Raw genomic sequence first — 21681 nt, forward strand, 5'->3', positions numbered from 1 at the left:
ACTCTGAACGAGAAGCCAGTGGCTGTATCCTCCACCATTGTTTTCTCCACTATCATTATCCTGAGGATAAATGTAGTGGTGAAATTACAATGGATACGGGCGAGGCATGGTGACCGCATGGTATGGCCTGTGGGCCGCTTGTTTCAATCCTTTGGCTGTCTCGGTCCATGGGCTGCCCTTTTCTCACATCTACTCTGATTGGTCAGTCTGACTCAGATGAATACTATTGTGGAGCAACAGACCATTATTTCCTTATGTTTCTCCTAGAAGTTTGACGTAGTTGCAATTAAAATTTCTAGATACATATATGTGAATCTTCTTATTTTTATTTTTTTTTTTCAATTTGTAGTACAGAGCTCATTTCATGAACTGGAAATTATTTTCTTTCTATCAAGTCCCAATATGATAGTTTTTTTACTTTGTACCATTGTCAGGAGTATAGAATTGAACAAACAATGTAACATTGAAAGGGGAGATAGAAAAAGTATTATATGTCTGTACTACAGTGTAAAAAATATGATACAATTCAGCCCTAATATCTTAGGTGATGTTATTTTGATGGCCTCCTAAAAAGTTCTTGACCCTAAATGGTTTTACCTTAGTAATCCTGTATCATTTCAAGATGGAAATATAATAGGCTCAATGTCCTGGGTAAAACTATTTTCTTCCACATTTTCCTTGTCGTCAAATTTTGTGTCTCTATAATCTCTACTTTCTTCGTGAATGGCACATGTCAATCAAGTCTGCAAAAGAAACACACATATTTCTTACATTGGTGTATTGTACATAGGAGAAGACCTCCAAATTTAGTTCCTGTGTGTTGCATTTTGGCAGATTAATTGTGTAATTTACATATAAAACAACAGCGGACACAAATATGTTTTGAGACCACAATTTTTGTTATATAACATTGTCTGTTTGCATGTAAAATTAGAACAAAAATATTAATATGGACTTCTGTTGTAATGTACAGTGTACTTAATACATGCAATAAAATAATACAAGGAATTGATTATTTTTTACACATTAAATTTCTTCATCTAAATTCCTCCATACAGTTAAATAGATATGAGAGTTCTCGATCCACAGCCTCAATTAACCTAACCCATTCACCTGGCAAATCTCCACACATCAGTTAGTCAAAACATGAAAACTTTAAATAAGAGCCTCCCCGTAGACCCTGGCTGCATGCAATGTTCGTGAGAATGCAAAACAATGGTCAAATGCAGGAGCTTCAAGTCAATTACACTTTAAGTGTTGCAAGAAAACAGTATAAAGCTAAAACTGTGATTTAAAAACAGTATGCTTCCGCTAAATGACCCTGATACGTCAGCATGAGTGTAGATAAAAAATCACTGAAATAGCCATAAAAAAGAAGCTGAGTATCACTTACCCTCCCCAGGTCCAGAAATGACTCTCTGCAACTGCCTCCATCTCTGTTGTTTGGCTACAAGGCTGACGTCATAGGTAAATGTATACAGTAAATGTTTATGATTTAAAGAGGTTGTCTGACAATAGAGAAAAATAAATAAGTTAAGGAAATGTCATAATTACATCCCTAAATGCCATTAAATATTAAATTTGTAGTATTAGATCAGAAAGACGGGGTAGACAGCAGAATTAGTGGACTCTTATTTCAGCTCCATGGTATCTTCTATATTGCATAATAGAAACATGATGGATAGTAGTGTAATCAACCTCTTCTTACCTCAGTGCCCTATGTATTTCCAGTACTAGATCAGAGAGACAGGGAAGGCAGCAGTGTGAGCAGCCTCTTCTTACCTCAGTACCCTTGGTGTCTCCAGTATTAGATCAAAACGTACGGGTGGACAGCAGTGTGAGCAGCCTCTTCTTACCTCAGTACCCTTGGTGTCTCCAGTATTAGATCAAAAAGTACGGGTGGACAGCAGTGTGAGCAGCCTCTTCTTACCTCAGTACCCTTGGTGTCTCCAGTATTAGATCAAAAAGTACGGGTGGACAGCAGTGTGAGCAGCCTCTTCTTACCTCAGTACCCTTGGTGTCTCCAGTATTAGATCAAAAAGTACGGGTGGACAGCAGTGTGAGCAGCCTCTTCTTACCTCAGTACTACTGGTATCTCTAGTATTAGATCAATGAGACAGGATGGATAGCAGTGTGAGAAGCCTCTTCTTACCTCAGTACCAGTGGTACCTTCAGTATTAGATCAGATAAACATGATGGACAGCAGCGGGAGCAGCTTATTCTTACCTCAGCACCTGAGGACACCCTGGTCAAAATTACTGTTATTGTGAACAATTAGGCAAGTTGAAGATGACATGATCTCTAAAAGGGCTAAAGTTAAAGATGACACATTTCCTTATTTTAGGCAAAAAATAAATAGTCGTGGTTTACATTTTAAAAAAATATGGAAAATAGGTAAATGTAAAAGTTTGGGCACCCTGCATGGTTAGTGCCTAATAACACCCCTTTTTGCAAGTAGAACAACTTGTAAATACTTTTTGTAGCCAGCCAAGAGTCTTTCAATTCTTGTTTGAGGGATTTTCATCCATTCTTCCTTGGAGAATTCTTCCAGTTCTGTGAAGTGAGATTCCTTGATTGTCTTACATGCATAGCTATTTTGAGGTCTTGCCACAGATTTTCCATAATGTTCAGATCAGGGTATTGTGAGTGTCATTGTAAAACCTTCAGTTTGAACATTTTGAGGTAGTCTATTGTGGATTTTGACATGTGTTTAGGATCATTATCCATTTGTAGAAGCCATCCTCTTTTCAACTTTAGTTTTTTGTTTACAGATAATGTTATTTTTGCTTCAAGAATTTATATAAATTTCATTGATTCCATTCTTCTCTCTACCCGTGAAATGTTCCCCTTGACATGGGCTGAAACACAATCCCAAAGCATGATTGACCCACCCCCATGCTTATTGGTTGGAAAGATGTTCTTTTCCTGAAATTATGTGGCCTTTTTTTCTCTCCACACATACCTTTGATCATTTTGACCAAAGAGTTCTATTTTTACCTCATTGGTCCACTGGACTTGTTTCCAAAATGTATCAGGTTTGTTTAGATTTTCCCTTGCATACTTCTGATCCTGAATTTTATAGTGAGAACGCAGGAGAGGTTTTCTTCTGATGACTAATCCATGAATGCCATATTTGTGCAGGTGTCTCTTAATAGTAACTAAAAAAAGGAACCACTTGAAAAAATATGTCAAAATAAATAACTGAATCCAAAAACCATAATATACAAATATAAATAATTTTATTTGAGACACCAATCCAAACTAACACAAAGACATGATAAAAAACATAAACGACAAATTAAAAACCAGAGGGAGCAGAGCACCACCCGTAATCTGAATAATTCATCAAGAAAATACTTTATACCATACAATTTCAACTTCCATATAAAGGGAAATATATACTAAATTTCATGAAAATAAATAGCTAGATAAAGTGCTTATAAGTATTCAATCCAATCCAGGTAATATTACATAAAGTGCATAAATAACAGGGTATATACAGTGGGGCAAAAAAGTATTTAGTCAGCCAGCAATAGTGCAAGTTCCACCACTTAAAAAGATGAGAGGCGTCTCTAATTTACATCATAGGTAGACCTCAACTATGGGAGACAAACTGAGAAAAAAAAATCCAGAAAATCACATTGTCTGTTTTTTTTAACATTTTATTTGCATATTATGGTGGAAAATAAGTATTTGGTCAGATACAAACAATCAAGATTTCTGGCTCTCACAGACCTGTAACTTCTTCTTTAAGAGTCTCCTCTTTCCTCCACTCATTACCTGTAGTAATGGCACCTGTTTCAACTTGTTATCAGTATAAAAAGACACCTGTGCACACCCTCAAACAGTCTGACTCCAAACTCCACTATGGTGAAGACCAAAGAGCTGTCAAAGGACACCAGAAACAAAATTGTAGCCCTGCACCAGGCTGGGAAGACTGAATCTGCAATAGCCAACCAGCTTGGAGTGAGGAAATCAACAGTGGGAGCAATAATTAGAAAATGGAAGACATACAAGACCACTGATAATCTCCCTCGATCTGGGGCTCCACGCAAAATCCCACCCCGTGGGGTCAGAATGATCACAGGAACGGTGAGCAAAAATCCCAGAACCACGCGGGGGGACCTAGTGAATGAACTGCAGAGAGCTGGAACCAATGTAACAAGGCCTACCATAAGTAACACACTACGCCACCATGGATTCAGATCCTGCAGTGCCAGACGTGTGCCACTGCTTAAGCCAGTACATGTCCGGGCCCGTCTGAAGTTTGCTAGAGAGCATTTGGATGATCCAGAGGAGTTTTGGGAGAATGTCCTATGGTCTGATGAAACCAAACTGGAACTGTTTGGTAGAAACACAAATTGTCGTGTTTGGAGGAAAAAGAATACTGAGTTGCATCCATCAAACACCATACCTACTGTAAAGCATGGTGGTGGAAACATCATGCTTTGGGGCTGTTTCTCTGCAAAGGGGCCAGGACGACTTATCCGGGTACATAAAAGAATAAATGGGGCCATGTATCGTGAGATTTTGAGTGCAAACCTCCTTCCATCAGCAAGGGCATTGAAGATGAAACGTGGCTGGGTCTTTCAACATGACAATGATCCAAAGCACACCGCCAGGGCAACGAAGGAGTGGCTTCGTAAGAAGCATTTCAGGGTCCTGGAGTGGCCTAGCCAGTCTCCAGATCTCAAACCTATAGAAAACCTTTGGAGGGAGTTGAAAGTCCGTGTTGCCAAGCGAAAAGCCAAAAACATCACTGCTCTAGAAGAGATCTGCATGGAGGAATGGGCCAACATACCAACAACAGTGTGTGGCAACCTTGTGAAGACTTACAGAAAACGTTTGACCTCTGTCATTGCCAACAAAGGATATATTACAAAGTATTGAGATGAAATTTTGTTTCTGACCAAATACTTATTTTCCACCATAATATGCAAATAAAATGTTAAAAAAACAGACAATGTGATTTTCTGGATTTTTTTTTTCTCAGTTTGTCTCCCATATGAGGTCTACCTATGATGTAAATTACAGACGCCTCTCATCTTTTTAAGTGGTGGAACTTGCACTATGCTGACTGACTAAATACTTTTTTGCCCCACTGTATAACCTCCAGGTACATAAATAAAGTGCACATAGTGAAATCACCTATAATATTCCCTAATAGGTCGGTAACCAGCACATAGTCAGAAGAGAAATCTCCATATACTAACCAGGATTCATTTCCCACGTGGTGCTACTGCTGCTCCGCACTCCAACGCGTGTTTCACACGTTGCTTCGTCAGCTGAATGAATTATTCAGATTACGGGTGGTGCTCTGCTCCCTCTGGTTTTTAATTTGTCGTTTATGTTTTTTATCATGTCTTTGTGTTAGTTTGGATTGGTGTCTCAAATAAAATTATTTATATTTGTATATTATGGTTTTTGGATTCAGTTATTTATTTTGACATATTTTTTCAAGTGGTTCCTTTTTTTAGTTCATATTTAGTTGTCTGCTTGAGTCTTACTTTGTAAGTTATTTGATAGGTTCTTGTTGCTCCTATTCTTTTTTGGGTTTAAGTCTCTGAATAGTAGAATAATGAACCACATCTCCAGAGTCTGCTAAATCTTTGTGAAGGATTTTTATGGTCAAGCAGGGGTTCTGATGTGCCTCTCTAGCAATCCTATGATTAGTCTTCCAGACCTTATCTTGACCTTCACTTCTTATTTTAGCATCCTTCATATCACGAGTATTAGATCAGATGGGCATGATGGAAAGAATCATAAGTAACTTCTTACCTCAGCATGTTTGGTATCTCCAGTTTTAGATCAGATAGACAAAATGGACAATAATCTGAGCAGCCTCTTTTTACCTCAGCTCTCTTCATATGTCCGGTGTTAAATCAGATATCAGATAAAATGAGGAGCAGTGTGAGCAGGCTTTTCTTACCTCAGCACTCTTGATACGGTATCTTCATTATTAGATCAGAAGTTCCACTGAGAGCACATCTTCCCACACATGAAGGGAAGTGGCATATCTTCTCACTGTACATGATTCTGGAGACTTGTTTCATTCCAGGAAAAGTTTCTGACAGTGGATTTAGCCATTTTAATTATATATCATCACGTGTATCATCACGTGCATGTGACGTCACGCGAGGTCCTGCAGCTTCTCTGCACCTCGCCGGCAAACTTGTTTACAGAAGCGCGGCTTTTTGCAGCTGAAGATCTGGGATTATCGCCGGGTATTCGCCCGAGTAAGTGCGGTCCCACCGCTGAAGATCCAGGAAGATCGCCTGTGAGGTAGGGGGTGACTGACACCGGCCGGGACAGTTTTTCACACCCTTTTCCTCACTTGTTTTTGGAGAGTCACTGCTATTCGGGAAAGTGCAGCACACACGTGGACGCCTGTCACATTGTGTAGATTGTATGGATGAAGGAAAAATTATGCCAAATAGGTAATCTTTTCGGTACATGTTATGAGTTATACCATCTTGGGTATATAGTTTTGTTACTAATAGTTTTGTTACTAATTGTTTCTCAGCTTTTGGGGTTCCCTAGCGCAAATATATATATATTTTAGTTTTTGTGTTTTTTACATTTTACCTTGGACACTTTTTGGTAGTTGTGTCCTTTTATTTGCAGCAAGGGAGAAATTCTAGCGTAACCCTTTGTGCAGCGCCCTTAGTTGTTTGTATAAATTGTGGAAAAACACTACATAGGATAACATAGAGGAGGGTTTTTGGGCCTTGCAGCGCTGTTTACGGCTGTCTGCACGGTCTCCGTGTGAGTGCAGCTCGCCCTGTAGTCTGTGTGCAGCCACAGCCGGTTGTATTCAGCTCAGGGTGCATCACTGCCTCATACCGTAAAATACATTGTCCTTTTTTGCTAATAGTGCAGCCTGCTGCACATTTTTTAAAAAATTTCCTATTAGTGGCTTTCCACCCGTATCCAGCAAAATTGTGGAAAAACACTACATAGGATAACATGGAAGAGGTATTTTGGGCCTTCCAGCGCCGTTTACGGCTGCCTGCATGGTCTTCGTGTGAGTGCAGCTCGCCCTGTAGTCTGTGTGCAGCCACAGCCGGTTGTATTCAGCTCAGGGTGCGTTACTGACTCATACCGTAAAATACATTGTCCTTTTTTGCTAATATAGTGCATCCTGGTGCACATTTTTTTAAAAATTTCCTATTAGTGGCTTTCCACCCGTATCCAGCAAAATAGTGGAAAAACACTACATTGGATAACATAGAGGAGGTTTTTTGGGCCTTGTAGCACCGTTTATGGCTGTCTGCACGGTCTCCGTGTGAGTGAAACTCGCTCTGCAGGCAGATCTGCCCCCCCCCCCCCAAAAAAAAGTGAAGTTCACCAAACACACCACTTTACAGTTGTGTAGGCCACATTAGCTCATAATAAAGTCTAGTCCACACTTTAGAATATTAGTGTTTCTTATACCTGTTAGGAGGAGCTTTTCAGGAATAAGCACACTAAGCCTTTAGTACTTTTCTGCTTATCTTTATCTGTCAACCAAGATGAAGAGGGCAGGGAGTAAGGCACGTGGGCATGGGCGTGGAGCAGGGAGAGGACGTGGTGATTCTGTGCCTGCTGCGGGCACCGGTGACTCATCATCACCCAGTTTCAGCAGGGAACAGTCCTTCATGCGCAGCTTTGTAGGAGAGCGCCGTACACCGCTGCTGCATGAAGATCAAATTGAAGCTGTTGTCGGATGGATGGCAGCTAACGCATCGACTTCAATTAGTGCCACATCCTCTCAGGCACAGAGCACTGGAGAGCAGCCATCTGTCTCTTCACCACCTGCCAAATTGGCCAGGCAGTCATAGAGCCCAGGACAGGAGCCGTCTCTACTGCTGTTCTCTGAATCTCTTAGCTTGGAAACAGGGGGCCAGCCAAGCAGCATTGGAGAAATGGAAGGAGAGGCAGTGTGCAGTGATGCCCAACAACTTTGTCTCTCTGACTCTGAAGAGGCAGGTGGGCCAGTGCCTCCGGTTACCACAGCGCAGTACGCATCTGATGATGAGACTCAGGTACCGCTTTCTGGTGCGTACTGTGCTGCCGAGACGACCCAGGGGGAGCAGTTGGTGGCAGAGGGTAGTGGAGATGATGAGGTCCTTGACCCATCGTGGCGTGAGGTACAGGAAGGTGGTGGGAGCAGCTCTGAGGAAGAAATTCCCCGAACGGGCCAAAGAGGGAGAGGGAGGGGGAAGACTGCGGAGCCTGTAGCCTCCACTTTGGCACCCGTTAGGAGCTTGTCTCTTCCAAAAGCCAAAAAGGGCGCTCCCAAGACTTGCAGTGCCTGGTCCTTTTTTGACACAGTTGCAGATGACATTTGCTTTGTCAAATGCAAGCTGTGTAATCAGAAAGTCAAAAGAGGGAAAAGTGTCAGCAACCTCAATACCACAAATATGTGGAAACGTGCGGAACAGGCACGCGGTGGAGTTACAAAAACACACTGAAGACCTAGGCCAACCAACAGCGGCAGCTACCACCTCTTCAGCTTGTGTTGCCTCTTCCTCCAGCTCACACACAGCTTGTTCGGCTTCCTCCCAGGATCGCCATGGAAGAACCTCTGGCACTGTTGTCCAGAGACCCACTGTAATTCCACCCACAGCACCACGTTCCCAGTCATCCTCACACTCCCAGCCCAGTCAACAGCCATCAGTAGAAAAGGCATGGGAGAAAAGGCGGCCATTCTCGGCAAACCACCCCCGAGCACAGGCTCTGAATGCAGGCATTGCCAAACTTCTGTCACTAGAAATGCTCTCATTCAGGCTGGTGGAGACTGACAGCTTCCGTGACTTGATGGCATTGGCAGTCCCACAGTACAATGTGCCCAGCCACTTTTATTTCAGCAGGCAAGCTATCCCTGCCCTGCACAAGCATGTGGAGGGGCCCATAAAACATGCGCTACTGAACGCCGTCAGTAGCAAGGTCCACCTCACCACCGATGCGTGGACCAGTCAACATGACAGGGGCGATACCTTTCTCTCACTGCCCATTGGGTTAATGTTGTTGAGCCGGGTACAGATCGTGCAAGTGGCGCAGGACGTGTCCTGCCCACTCCAAGGATTGCAGGAATCCAGTCTGTACGCATTGACTTCTCCTCATACACAAGTTCCTCAGAATCATCGCTGCAGGAGCTGTCACAGTCCACCTCCACATGGACCCGTGAACGTTTACCTGTTACGACCGATATGAGCACAGCCGTGGCCAAACGTCAACAGGCCATCTTGAAATTAGTTTCTTTGGGGAATCGAAGCCACACAGCGCAGGAGCTCTGGAATGCCATCAAGCAGGAGAGTGATGTGTGGTTTGTGCCAGCGAATCTCCAGCCAGGCATGGTAGTGTGTGACAATGGCCGAAATCTGGCGGCAGCTTTGGCCCTTGGCAACCTCACTCACATCCCATGTCTGGCACATGTGCTCAATTTGGTTGTGCAGAGTTTTCTGAGGGACTATCCGGATCTTGATGCACTGCTGCACAAGGTCCGCCTAGAGTGTGCTCACTTGCGGCGTTCCAGCACGGCAAGATCGCGCATTGCAGCTCTGCAGCACCGATTCCGCCTTCCGGAACATTGCATCATATGTGACCTACCTACCAGGTGGAATTCCACGGTACATATGTTGGAGCAGTTGTGTGAGCAGCAGCAAGCAGTAATGGAGTACCAACTGCCTCAGGCGCAAAGAAGTCGCAATACGCGCCGTTCAGACTTCACAACCACAGAGTGGGCCTCTATGAAGGACGTCTGCCAGGTTTTGCATCCCTTCGATTATTCCACGTGGATGGCGAGTGCAGATGATGCACTAGTCAGCATGACTGTCCCCCTTATCTGCCTGCTTCAACAAACACTGCAAGCGCTAAGGGATGATGTTGGGGAAGAGGTGGAGTATGAGGATTCACCATTTCAATCAGCTTCTGGACAGTCAGCGCCACGTGGTTTCTCACGAAGGCGTAGGCAGGGGACACAATTTGAGGAGGATGAGGAGGAGTCAATGGAGGAGGAAGACCTCCGTCCAGAGGAGGAAGTTACACAATTGTCCAGTAGTCAGTGTGTACAGCAAGGGTGGGGTGATAAAGAGCGGGCAGAGATAACGTCTCAAGCAGGGGACAGCGTTTCTTGGCCAGTTGGCAGTCTGCAGCACATGGTTGATTTCATGCTGCAGTGCCTGAGAAACGACTGCCACATCGACCACATTCTCAACATGCCTGATTATTGGGTGTACACCATGTTATCTCTTGGCCATGTACAGTTTGCGCTGCTCGTCTTCTGACATCATTTGGTGTTGTTAAGTAAGTAAGGCAGCACACTGAAATGAAATGTATCATTTGGTGTTGGGCTGGCTGCGCCTGTGCGCCCACGCTACCCGAGATCCCACCTCGCAGTGTCGTCTAATGTAATCCCACTGCGGGCCTGGGATCCATGGGCATGCGCAGTGCATATCCTCGCCTCTCACTCCCCTCATTCCGGCCTCTTCAGACTGTGCGGCGTCAGCTGATCCCAAATAGCATGCCACGGCCGTGACGCCATGGGATTACATTAGACGACACTGCGAGGTGGGATCTCGGGCAGCGTGGATGCACAGGCGTAGCCAGCCCAACACCAAATGATGTCAGAAGACGGGCAGCGCTAAGTGTGCATAGCCAAGGGATAACATTACAGCGCAGGCTCCGGGACACATTCAAACAATGCTGAGGAGGCGTCGCACGGCACCAAGGGGGTAGGAATAACGGCTGTGCTGCGTCACATTACAAAGGAAAATCCCACCTCCGGGACGGCTTTACGGTTTGAGGTGACACATTACATGAGTGTCTAGTTCAGCGTTTGCAAGGAGCAAAATTAAAAGAGCCACCTTTTGCTTTTGCATCATTAGTGCTGTACAGGATGGCTCTTTCAGCAACAAACGCCTGGGGGGGGTTAAAGGTTCCCTTTCAACTTGCTCCAGTGCAGGCTTCGGCCTACACTCTGCTCCTCCTGCAGACCCTGGGCTCTAACACCACCAGTTGGTGCCCGGAAGTGCTAGCTGCACAGGGAAAAACACCCGCCAATGTGTCAGTGGGGTTCAGCAACGCCAGCTGTTCCCCTGCTGTGTAGCCGGCAACGTGTCCTGCAAACACCACGCAGACACAACAGACCTAAAACTGCCACCAGTGCCGGCTTCGGCCTACACTCTGCTCCTCTCCTCCTCCTGCTGACCCTGGGCTCTAACACCGCCAGTTGGTGCCCGGAAGTGCTAGCTGCACAGAGAAAAACACCAGCCAATGTGTCATTGGGGTTCAGCAACGCCAGCTGTTCCCCTGCTGTGTAGCCGACATCGGGTCCTGCAAATGCCACGCAGACACCTGAACTGAAATTAAAGGGACCCTGCCCCCCCAGGCGTTTGTATGTATAACAGCCACCTTATACAGCAGTAATGCTGCATTTGTACAAGGTGGCTCACTTTTTCTCCTTGCACACGTCGAACTCAACACGTAAAAAATGTGTCCCCTGAGACCATGAAACCGTCCCGGAGGTGTGACTTTCCTTTTTAATGACACGCAGCAACCCCCTTGGTAGCACTGCCCATCTTCTGACCTCATTGGTTGGCTGGCTGCGCCTGTGTGTTCGCCCTGCCCGACACAACGCCCCTCGGTGTCTTATTTATTTTGACTGCAAGGGTGTGATTGATGGGCATGAGAAGTGCATATCTTTGCCTGTCTTCACTCATCTCCTTCTGCCTTCTTCAGACTGTGCGGCCTCATGGACGTGGCATGCGATAAGGGATCAGCGGAGGCCGCCCAGTCTGAAGCAGGTGTAAAGACATGAGTGAGAGGCGAACATATTTACTGCACAAGGCCATGAATCCCAGCCCCGCAGTGTGAATTTATGAAAAGACACTGCGGGGCTGGGATTCATGGGCATCGCTAACCGCACCGGCCGACATGAAATGAGGTCAGAAGACGGGCAGCGCTAACAGCGCATGGCCAAGGGATAACACAAGAGCGCAGACTCCTGTACAGCAAATAACGACGCTCAGGAGGCTGCGCCCAGCACCAAGGTGGGATTTTTGGACAGCTGTGCTGCATCTCATTAAGAAGGCAAGTCACGCCTCCAAGACAGATTGACTGTATAAGGGCCTAACTTGTATACGTGTTTCATTCAGCGTGTGCAAGGAGCAAAATGTAAAGAGCAACCTTTTACTTGTGCAGTAATTCTGCTGCACAAGGTGTGGCTCTTCTAGTTTGTAACACCTGAGGGTGGGTTAAAGGTTACCTTTGAAATTGGTTCAATTAGGCTTCAGCCTACACTCTTCTCCTCCTGCAGACCCTGGGCTCTAACACCGCCAGTTGGTGCCTGGAAGTGCTGGCTGCACAGAGAAAATCACCCGCCAATGTGTCAGTGGGGTTCAGCAACGCCAGCTGTTCCCCTGCTGTGTAGTCGGCAACGTGTCCAGCACAAGCCACGCTGGCACAACAGACCTAAAGCTGCCACCAGTGCAGGCTTCGGCCTACACTCTGCTCCTCTCCTCCTCCTGCTGACCCTGGGCTCTAACACCGCCAGTTGGTGCCCGGAAGTGCTAGCTGCACAGAGCAAAACATCCGCCAATGTGTCATTGGGGTTCAGCAACGCCAGCTGTTCCCCTGCTGTGTAGCTGGCAACGTGTCCTGCAACCGCAACGCAGACACAAACCTGCCACCAGTGCAGGCTTCGGCCTACACTCTGCTCCCCCTGCTGACCCTTTGCTCCAACACCGCTAGTTGGGGCTCTAGGAAGACAATCTTGAATAGGTCCACATCCTGTTTCCAGCACCGTCAGCTGGTTCTGGGTAGTGTCAAGGTCACTTACACGCCTATACGTTGTCCCGTCGTGTTGCAGTCAGGTTAGCCAACTCCATGGTGCCTCCAGTTTAGGAGTTTCCTATGCAGGCTGCGGGAAGTGGCAATCAAGGCTGGTTCTGTAGTGCCAGTAGGCCAAGCTCCCCCTGTAGGACTGTTGGTGTTCGGTAACTGCGGCAGCCTCACGGCCTAGCTGTTCTCTCTTCTACTGTGGACCTTTTGGTCCACATCCTGGTTCCAGCACCATCAGCTGGTTCCGGGCAGAGCCTTTGGCTTAGGTGCCTTCTTCTGGGTATTCGAGTTCCGCCAACGTCAGGCGGTCCTTGGTAGTGCTTTTTAGCATGGGTACCTCTTGCTTAGTAACCGGGTTCCAGCACCGTTAGCTGGTCCTCGGTCGTGCTATTGGCTCTTGCACACTTGAGCAATGCATCCAGGTTCCAGTACTGTCAGCTGGTTCTCGGCAGTGTCTTTGTCACGGGTACTCCCTCCTGCCCAGCCTGGTTCCAGCACCGTCAGCTGGTTCTGGGTAGTGTCAAAGTCACTTAGACTCCAATACGTTGACCCGTTGTGTTGTGTTGCGGTCGGGTTAGCCAACTCCATGGTGCCTCCAGTTTAGGAGCTTCCTATGTGGGCTGCAGGAAGTGGCAATCAAGGCTGGTTCTGTAGTGCCAGTAGGCCAAGCTCCCCCTGTAGGACTGTTGGTGTTCGGTAACTGCGGCAGCCTCGCGGCCTAGCTGTTCTCTCTTCTCCTGTGGACCTTCTGGTCCACATCCTGGTTCCAGCACCGTCAGCTGGTTCCGGGCAGAGCCTTTGGCTTAGGTGCCTCCTTCTGGGTATCCGAGTTCCACCAATGTCAGGCGGTCATTAGTAGTGCTTTTTAGCACGGGTACCTCCTGTTTAGTAACCGGGTACCAGCACCGTCAGCTGGTCCTCGGTCGTGCCATTGGCTCTTGCACACTTGAGCAATGCATCCGGGTTCCAGTACCGTCAGCTGGTTCTCGGCAGTGTCTTTGTCACGGGTAGTCCCTCCTGCCCAGCCTGGTTCCAGCACCGTCAGCTGGTTCCGGGTAGTGTCAAGGTCACTTAGACTCCAATACGTTATCCCGTCGTGTTGCGGTCGGGTTAGCCAACTCCATGGTGCCTCCAGTTTAGGAGCTTCCTATGTGGGCTGCAGGAAGTGGCAATCAAGGCTGGTTCTGTAGTGCCAGTAGGCCAAGCTCCCCCTGTAGGACTGTTGGTGTTCGGTAACTGCGGCAGCCTCGCGGCCTAGCTGTTCTCTCTTCTCCTGTGGACCTTCTGGTCCACATCCTGGTTCCAGCACCGTCAGCTGGTTCCGGGCAGAGCCTTTGGCTTAGGTGCCTCCTTCTGGGTATCCGAGTTCCACCAATGTCAGGCGGTCATTAGTAGTGCTTTTTAGCACGGGTACCTCCTGTTTAGTAACCGGGTACCAGCACCGTCAGCTGGTCCTCGGTCGTGCCATTGGCTCTTGCACACTTGAGCAATGCATCCGGGTTCCAGTACCGTCAGCTGGTTCTCGGCAGTGTCTTTGTCACGGGTAGTCCCTCCTGCCCAGCCTGGTTCCAGCACCGTCAGCTGGTTCCGGGTAGTGTCAAGGTCACTTAGACTCCAATACGTTATCCCGTCGTGTTGCGGTCGGGTTAGCCAACTCCATGGTGCCTCCAGTTTAGGAGCTTCCTATGTGGGCTGCAGGAAGTGGCAATCAAGGCTGGTTCTGTAGTGCCAGTAGGCCAAGCTCCCCCTGTAGGACTGTTGGTGTTCAGTAACTGCGGCAGCCTCGCGGCCTAGCTGTTCTCTCTTCTCCTGTGGACCTTCTGGTCCACATCCTGGTTCCAGCACCGTCAGCTGGTTCCGGGCAGAGCCTTTGGCTTAGCTGCCTCCTTCTGGGTATCCGAGTTCCGCCAACGTCAGGTGGTCCTTGGTAGTGCTTTTAAGCACGGGTACCTCCTGCTTAGTAACCGGGTTCCAGCACCGTCAGCTGGTCCTCGGTCATGCCATCGGCTCTTGCAAACGTGGCCAACGCATCCGGGTTCCAGTACCGTCAGCTGGTTCTCGGCAGTGTCTTTTGCTCTTGTACCTTCTGCTCCCCATCCTGGTTCCAGTACCGTCAGCTGGTTCCGGGCAGAGCCTTTGGTTTAGGTGCCTCCTTCTGGGTATCCGAGTTCCACCGTCAGGTGGTCCTTGGTAGTGCTTTCAGGCACGGGTACCTCCTGCTTAGTAACCGTGTTCCAGTAACGTCAGCTGGTCCTCGGTAGTTCCATTGGCTCTTGGACCTTCGGCTACCCATCCGGGTTCCAGTACCGTCAGCTGGTTCTCGGCAATATCTTTTGCTCTTGTACCTTCTGCTCCCCATCCTGGTACCAGTACCGTCAGCTGGTTCTGGGCAGAGCCTTTGGCTTAGGTGCCTCCTTCTGGGTATCCGAGTTCCACCAACATCAGGTGGTCCTTGGTAGTGCTTTCTGGCACGGGTACCTCCTGATTAGTAACCGGGTTCCAGTAACGTCAGCTGGTCCTCGGTAGTTCCATTGGCTCTTGGACCTTCGGGTAGCCATCCGAGTTCCAGTTCCATCAGCTGGTTCTCGGCATTTTCTCAGCCTTCTTGTACCTTCTGCTACATTTCCAAGTTCAAGACCCTAAAGACAACGACCCGGAAGGCCACCCCTAAGATGACGACGACACCAGAGACGACAAGCACTGAGATGACGACGACTCCGGAGACGACGACCCTGGAGACAACGACATGGAAGACCGAGAAGCAGAAGAACAAGAGGCTGCAGAACAAAGAGCAGAAGAACATTAAGCATAACACTTAATATCAGAGCAAAAGATATTATCTAAATTATAAGCAGAAGAAGACTAAGCAGTGTATGGGGGTGAGTCCGTTCCTCCTCGTGGTGCCCCTGGATAAAGCCTGATGCTGCAGGCCAAACTGAACGCGGACAAATGTAACTCTTTTGTGACAGGCAGAAGGGAAGGTGTAATCTTCAAACTTTTATAGATAACAACTACAGGAATGCCTGTCAGAAATAAGAATATGATGAAGAAGTAGAATATGAAGAAGAATAATAGTTGAATAAAAAGAATATGAATAATGTAACAAAAAAAATAGGTAGAAGATGAAGAAGAAGATGAATAAGGTGAAGAAGAATTTGATGTCAAAGATGCTGATGATGGTGAAGAAGAAAGTGTGGGAAAAGTAAAAAAAAAAGTGAAGGGCGTGGAAGTAGTAAAACATCAATATCTGACAAAGTAAAAAAAAATCTTAACATAGTCAATATCTTTGTAACTCCGAACGTCTTAAAAAAAAAAAATTCATGCTATTCTATTTGATTGGGCTAAACCTCTATGCCTTTAATGTCTCCGCCACCTCCCCCAATACATCCTACATTATTCTTAGTTGTTTTCCTTCATGTAGAATGAACCTACAAGGAAAGAAAGGGTTTATTTTAATTCCGATATTTTCGTCCCATTGACTTGCATTGGTATCGGGTATCGGTATCGGCGATATCCAATATTTTTTTAATATCGGCCGAACCAATCCGATACCAATACTTTCTGATATCGGAAGGTATCGCTCAACACTACCTATGACGTACGTTTTTGTCATAGGACCTGAAGGGAAGTATGAAACTGGCTAAGAATCTGAGCTTGTTTCATATTCAACAGATGTTGGCTATGTTACTTTGGCTTGGATCACTGCAGTTTAACCATATAATACTACTATCAATCTCTGAAAAGGGATTCAAATGATGCAATTCTCAGCCCTCATTGGCACCCCTGGATTAGTAAGGCAGGTGGGATCCTGCTAAAAGTCACATAATTTCCATTTTGGTTATCATGTGATGCTCAGGCAAAGCATCATAAGAGAATTATGATTTTACTGTATACTGCAATACCGCAGTATTGCAGTATACAACAACAGCTATAAAATCGATTGTGGGCTCAAGACTCCTAAGGGGACTAGAGATAAGCAAATGTGTTCAGAAAATGTTCACCAATTTCAAATTTGGCACGAACGTAGCGCATTCAGTTTTGCATTTGCTTTTACAAGCATTTTGACTCAAAGTCGGTAAAATTTGGTCACAGTTCGGTAAATCAAAGAGTCTCCACTAATGCTTTTATTATTACTTTGGCTAGGATGGTGGTATTATATGATCAGTGGGGGGGCAGGGTGATGTGTTTGATGAGGGGAGGGGGTGTGGAGAGGTTGGAGGAGTGGCGCGCTCTTTTTTTCCGTTACCTTTATGTGTGTTGATTCCGGCAGCCAATCAGGGTGCAGAAACCATCCAGAACGTCATGGCACAAGGTCTTTTGTGATTAGCTGCTGAAGTCACATGTCCCAGGCCATAAAAAGCGGACATATTGTTTTGCTGGCGTCATTTGCTCAGTGTCACATTGCAGAGAAGCTGCTCCTGATAGTGGTGCAAGTAAACTTGTCAGTTAGCTAGATAGGATCCTGTCCTGTGTGAAATCGATCTTCCAGCATCTAACTAGATTGTGTAAAAACTGTGTGGCAGTCTCCAGAGGCCCCATTTGCTACTCCAAATCATTTGTGATAAACCTGTGTTTCAGTGGCAAATCAGAAGGTCAGATTTCCATTAAAAAATCATTAGGCTTAATATCAGGGTGCAGCGAGGAGGCCGATTAGCTAATCCAAATCATTTGTGATAAAACTGTGTTTCAGTGGCAAATCAGAAAGCCAGATTTCCACTTAAAAATGACTAGGACCAATATTGGGGTGCCGTCAGGAGGCCCAATTAGCTAATCCAAATCATTTGTGATAAGGCCGGTTTCACACATCCTGATATTACCGGTAGACTAGTGTCACACTAGCGTATAATACGGATGAGTGCTATGCGAGAATACATTGCATAGCACTCAGACCAATGTTAATCTATGGGGAAGATCACAGCAACTTTTTTTTCTCAGGCTTATTCTACGTGCGCGTGAAATGACAGCATGCTGCGATTTTACGCGTATATCGGGGGTGAGTCTCACCAATGCAAGTCTATGGGTGCGAGAAAAAAATGCACAGCACTCACACCATGCAAGTGCTGTCTGTTTATTATGCACCACTGTCCTTTGAAAAGCCGTTAATTCATGTCTTACTCCTAAGATTACAGTGTGGGGAGACATAACATACTTTAGCTACACCTCTACAGTCTTCATTCTAGTTACATCAACAGCTCAGTATTACATTGATTTTTGATGGAATCAGTGGTACTGCCATTTATCCGAAATATTCCAGTGTGTCTCAAAGTGTTTCTTCAACTCAATAATGCCAGGGTACATGTTGCTCATATTACTGCAAGCAGTCTTAATGATCTACCAAGCCTTGCAGCCTTTCCAGATTTGTCTCCAATCAAGCACCTCTGGCTTGCCATTTGTCAGCAATTGCACAGAGAGCTGCCAACAGCAGATCTTGATGATTTGTGTGCCTAAGTGCATTCACCTGGCAGAACATTCCTCAAACCACCACTAATTACCTCATTGATTGTTTAGCAATGTGTTTAAGTGCATGTATTTCTGAGTGTGATACTCGTACTTAATACACAATAAATTAAGATGTTTTGAAAATTTTGTTTCCATTTTTATATCATTACATGTGTATCAATACTGAAATTTCCATAATACCACAATTCCATAATTTTCCTTCTTCATGTTGCGATTTCAATGTTAAGAAGCATAGTTATTTTCTCCTCACACATAATACATAACAAAGTAAAACAAACTGTCATGCTCCATGCTATGTAAGTTGCAGGGACAAATATTGCACAGCCATACTAACAGGAGTCATAAAGCAAGTAACACAAACATTTCATTCTTAATATTTTTTATGATCTGAATTGATCACACGGTGTCTGTTCCCAAGAGACTATTTAATTCATGGTCACCTTAACCCCTTAACGACTGCCGATACGCCTTTTAACGGCAGCAGTTAAGGGCGCTGAGAAATAAGGTTGTAGTGTCGACCAAACAGTGCTCCCTCCCTTCTGAGCCCTGTCATGTGCCCAAACAGAACAGTGGCTTTCCCCCACATACGGGGCATCAAAAAATAAAAAAGTTTGGGTCTAAAGAAAAATTTTTTTTGAAAAAAGTAAATTGTTAATATTTTCCTTCCGCATTGGTTTAGTTCTCGTCAAGCACCTGAAGGGATAATAATAAACTTCTTGAATGTGGTTTTGAGCGCCTTGAGGGGTGCAGTTTTTAGAATGGTGTCACTTTGGGGTATTTTCTGGTCTTACTCCTCCCTTTTCAACAATAAGTTTAATTTCCTTGTATATGTTTTGTGCTTCACGCTGCATACTTTCTAAGCAGAACTACCACAGGGAAAGCTCTGTGCACTCGATGTGAAAAACAAACCTCTATGAAACTGCATCCCTATAATAACTCTGTAACCATAAACCTTCGCAGCACATAATGTGATCTAATGCAGCAGGCTACATCATAACACTGCAGGAGAACTTCACGTAGACTGTATGCATTGTACACTAGCTCAGGATTGTAAATTGCCAGCCATATTCCCTGGGAAGGAGAAAACAATATAGTTGAGCAAAATAGTTTTTTGAAATCTAAAGAAGCCCCCAAGAGTCCCATCATCAATACGGCATTCCCGATTTCTAGTGTGATACAGTGTTTCTGAAGTGATAACTTAAAAGAAAGGAATCATATTGATTGGGCAGATTTAAGACACTAAAGCGTATTCTACAGAGGTTGTACCATATGAGAGAGCTGATTTTTAGCCCTCTTTTGTTTTATTTTTTTTCCTTCTCTCTTCTCCCTTGAGAGGCTGCGGACCAGCTTGCAAAGCAAATTGCCCTAAAATGAGTTATTTTACCGGCACACGAAAGTCTGCCAGCATTTTTAAATTCTCCCTGTTTTATTCTTTAACAGACCCTTCCCTTTCTAATTAAACAAGAGACGTTTGCACCACTGACTTATGCCAATTAGATGGGTTCCACACATTGCTAGCCAATGTATTCAGGTCATCATTTCCCTTCCTTCATTAGACATATTCCACTGCAGATTCCTGGCATGCAGCCATAGACTTCTATGGCATCGGAGTAGAACTGTTACACACTTTTACCCCCCGACAGTCTTTCATTCATTTGTATCTCCTTGATTTTCTTCTTTGCTTATTTTTTTTTAACATTCTGCAAATCATAAATCTAATGAAAATGTAAACTCATCAATTTCTCACCAATATCAGTATCAATGTAAATACTTACTGACTTTTTTCCTTTCTTTTTCATTCCTCGATCATTGGTAGGTCTCATTCAGATGTCAGTGATTTTTCTAGCACGCAAAAAAAAGCAGTCCGAATTTCATCATCAGTTGTTTGCATCCAATTTTCATTAGAGTTTGGTCTGTTTCAGTTTCTCCCATCAATTTTATCAGTGATTTTCTCATCTGAAAAAAATAAATAAATATCAAAGCATCTTCTGCTCATCGCATTAGTAAAATATTGCACACAGATGACAATATGTGCTGCCTGTGATTTTTACGGTCCCGTAAACGTGTATGGGTAATTTTGATATGCGACTCAGATCAAAAACAAACATGTTTCTGTGATTTTTTTTTATTTTTTAGTGGAATACATGGCCTACAAAAATACATGGCATAGATTGTAATATGTACGAGTGTGTATACGCAGATCCATGAAACTCTAGGGACTTGGTTCACCATTTGCAGGGTTTTTAAGACAGTTTTCTTTTTTGTCTTATTTTTTACATCGACTTCATCAAAATGCTGCACACAATTCATGAATTTGGGGCAAAAAGTTAAGTATTCAATGATACATCAGGGAGACTAGAGTGAATTTTACCCAAATTTTGCGACTTCTTAAAAAATTGATAAATTAGGCTAAACCATCTAGAATTGCTAGAATCCACCCAAAAAAGCAGAATATAAAAAATACACAGGTAAGCACATATAAGGCGGGGTCACACTACCATAGAATACGGGCAACTGCTATGCAAGAAAACATTGCGTAGCACTTTGCCTAGTGTTAATCTATGGGGCAGCTCACAACAGAGTTTATTTTCTCAAGTGTATACAGCATGCGTGTAAAATCACAGCATGCAGCGATTGTCACCGAGACTCAGATCAGAATTGCAAAGGCAAGCCTATGGTTGCGGAAAAAAAATCGCACAGCACTCGGACCATGCCAGTGCTGTCCTTTGAAAAGCCAGCAATTCATGTGTCAGTAAAATCACGCTGACAGGTTAGAATAGGATAGAATACATATACACCTAGAATATATATATATATATATATATATATATATATACAGTATATATTGTATATACAGTTTTATATATATATATATATGTATATATATATATATTTATATGTATAAATATATATATAGATGTCAGTGACACACACACACACACATACAGTACAGACCAAAAGTTTAGACACACTTTCTCAGTTAAAGATTTTTCTGTATTTTCATGACTATGAAAATTGTCACACTGAAGGCATCAAAACTATGAATTAGCACATGTGGAATTATATACTTAACAAAAAAGTGTGAAACAACTGAAAATATGTCTTACATTCTAGGTTCTTCAAAGTAGCCACCTTTTGCTTTGATTACTGCTTTGCACACTCTTGGCATTCTCTTGATAAGCTTCAAGAGGTAGTCCCCGGGAATAGTTTTCACAGGTGTGCCCTGTCAGGTTTAATAAGTGGGATTTCTAGCCTTATAAATGGTGTTGGGACCATCAGTTGTGCTGAGCAGAAGTCTGGTAAATACACAGATGATAGTCCTACTGAATAGATTGTTAGAATTTGTATTATGGCAAGAAAAAAGCAGCTAAGTGAAGAAAAACGAGTGGCCATCATTAT

At 44.7% G+C, this 21681-nt stretch overlaps 1 long non-coding RNA gene across 1 annotated transcript; it reads right to left on the reverse strand.

The window, feature by feature from the left end:
* Nucleotides 1-650: 650 nt before the first annotated feature.
* LOC138680705 (uncharacterized) lies at nucleotides 651-20147 on the reverse strand. The gene is made up of 3 exons (XR_011321740.1): nucleotides 20058-20147; nucleotides 1394-1508; nucleotides 651-743 (listed from the first exon to the last, which is right to left on the reverse strand). It is a non-coding gene; the product is annotated as an uncharacterized lncRNA (long non-coding RNA).
* Nucleotides 20148-21681: the final 1534 nt, after the last annotated feature.

Source organism: Ranitomeya imitator, chromosome 5 (assembly GCF_032444005.1).
Source record: "Ranitomeya imitator isolate aRanImi1 chromosome 5, aRanImi1.pri, whole genome shotgun sequence".
Classification (NCBI taxonomy): Eukaryota; Metazoa; Chordata; class Amphibia; order Anura; family Dendrobatidae; genus Ranitomeya; species Ranitomeya imitator.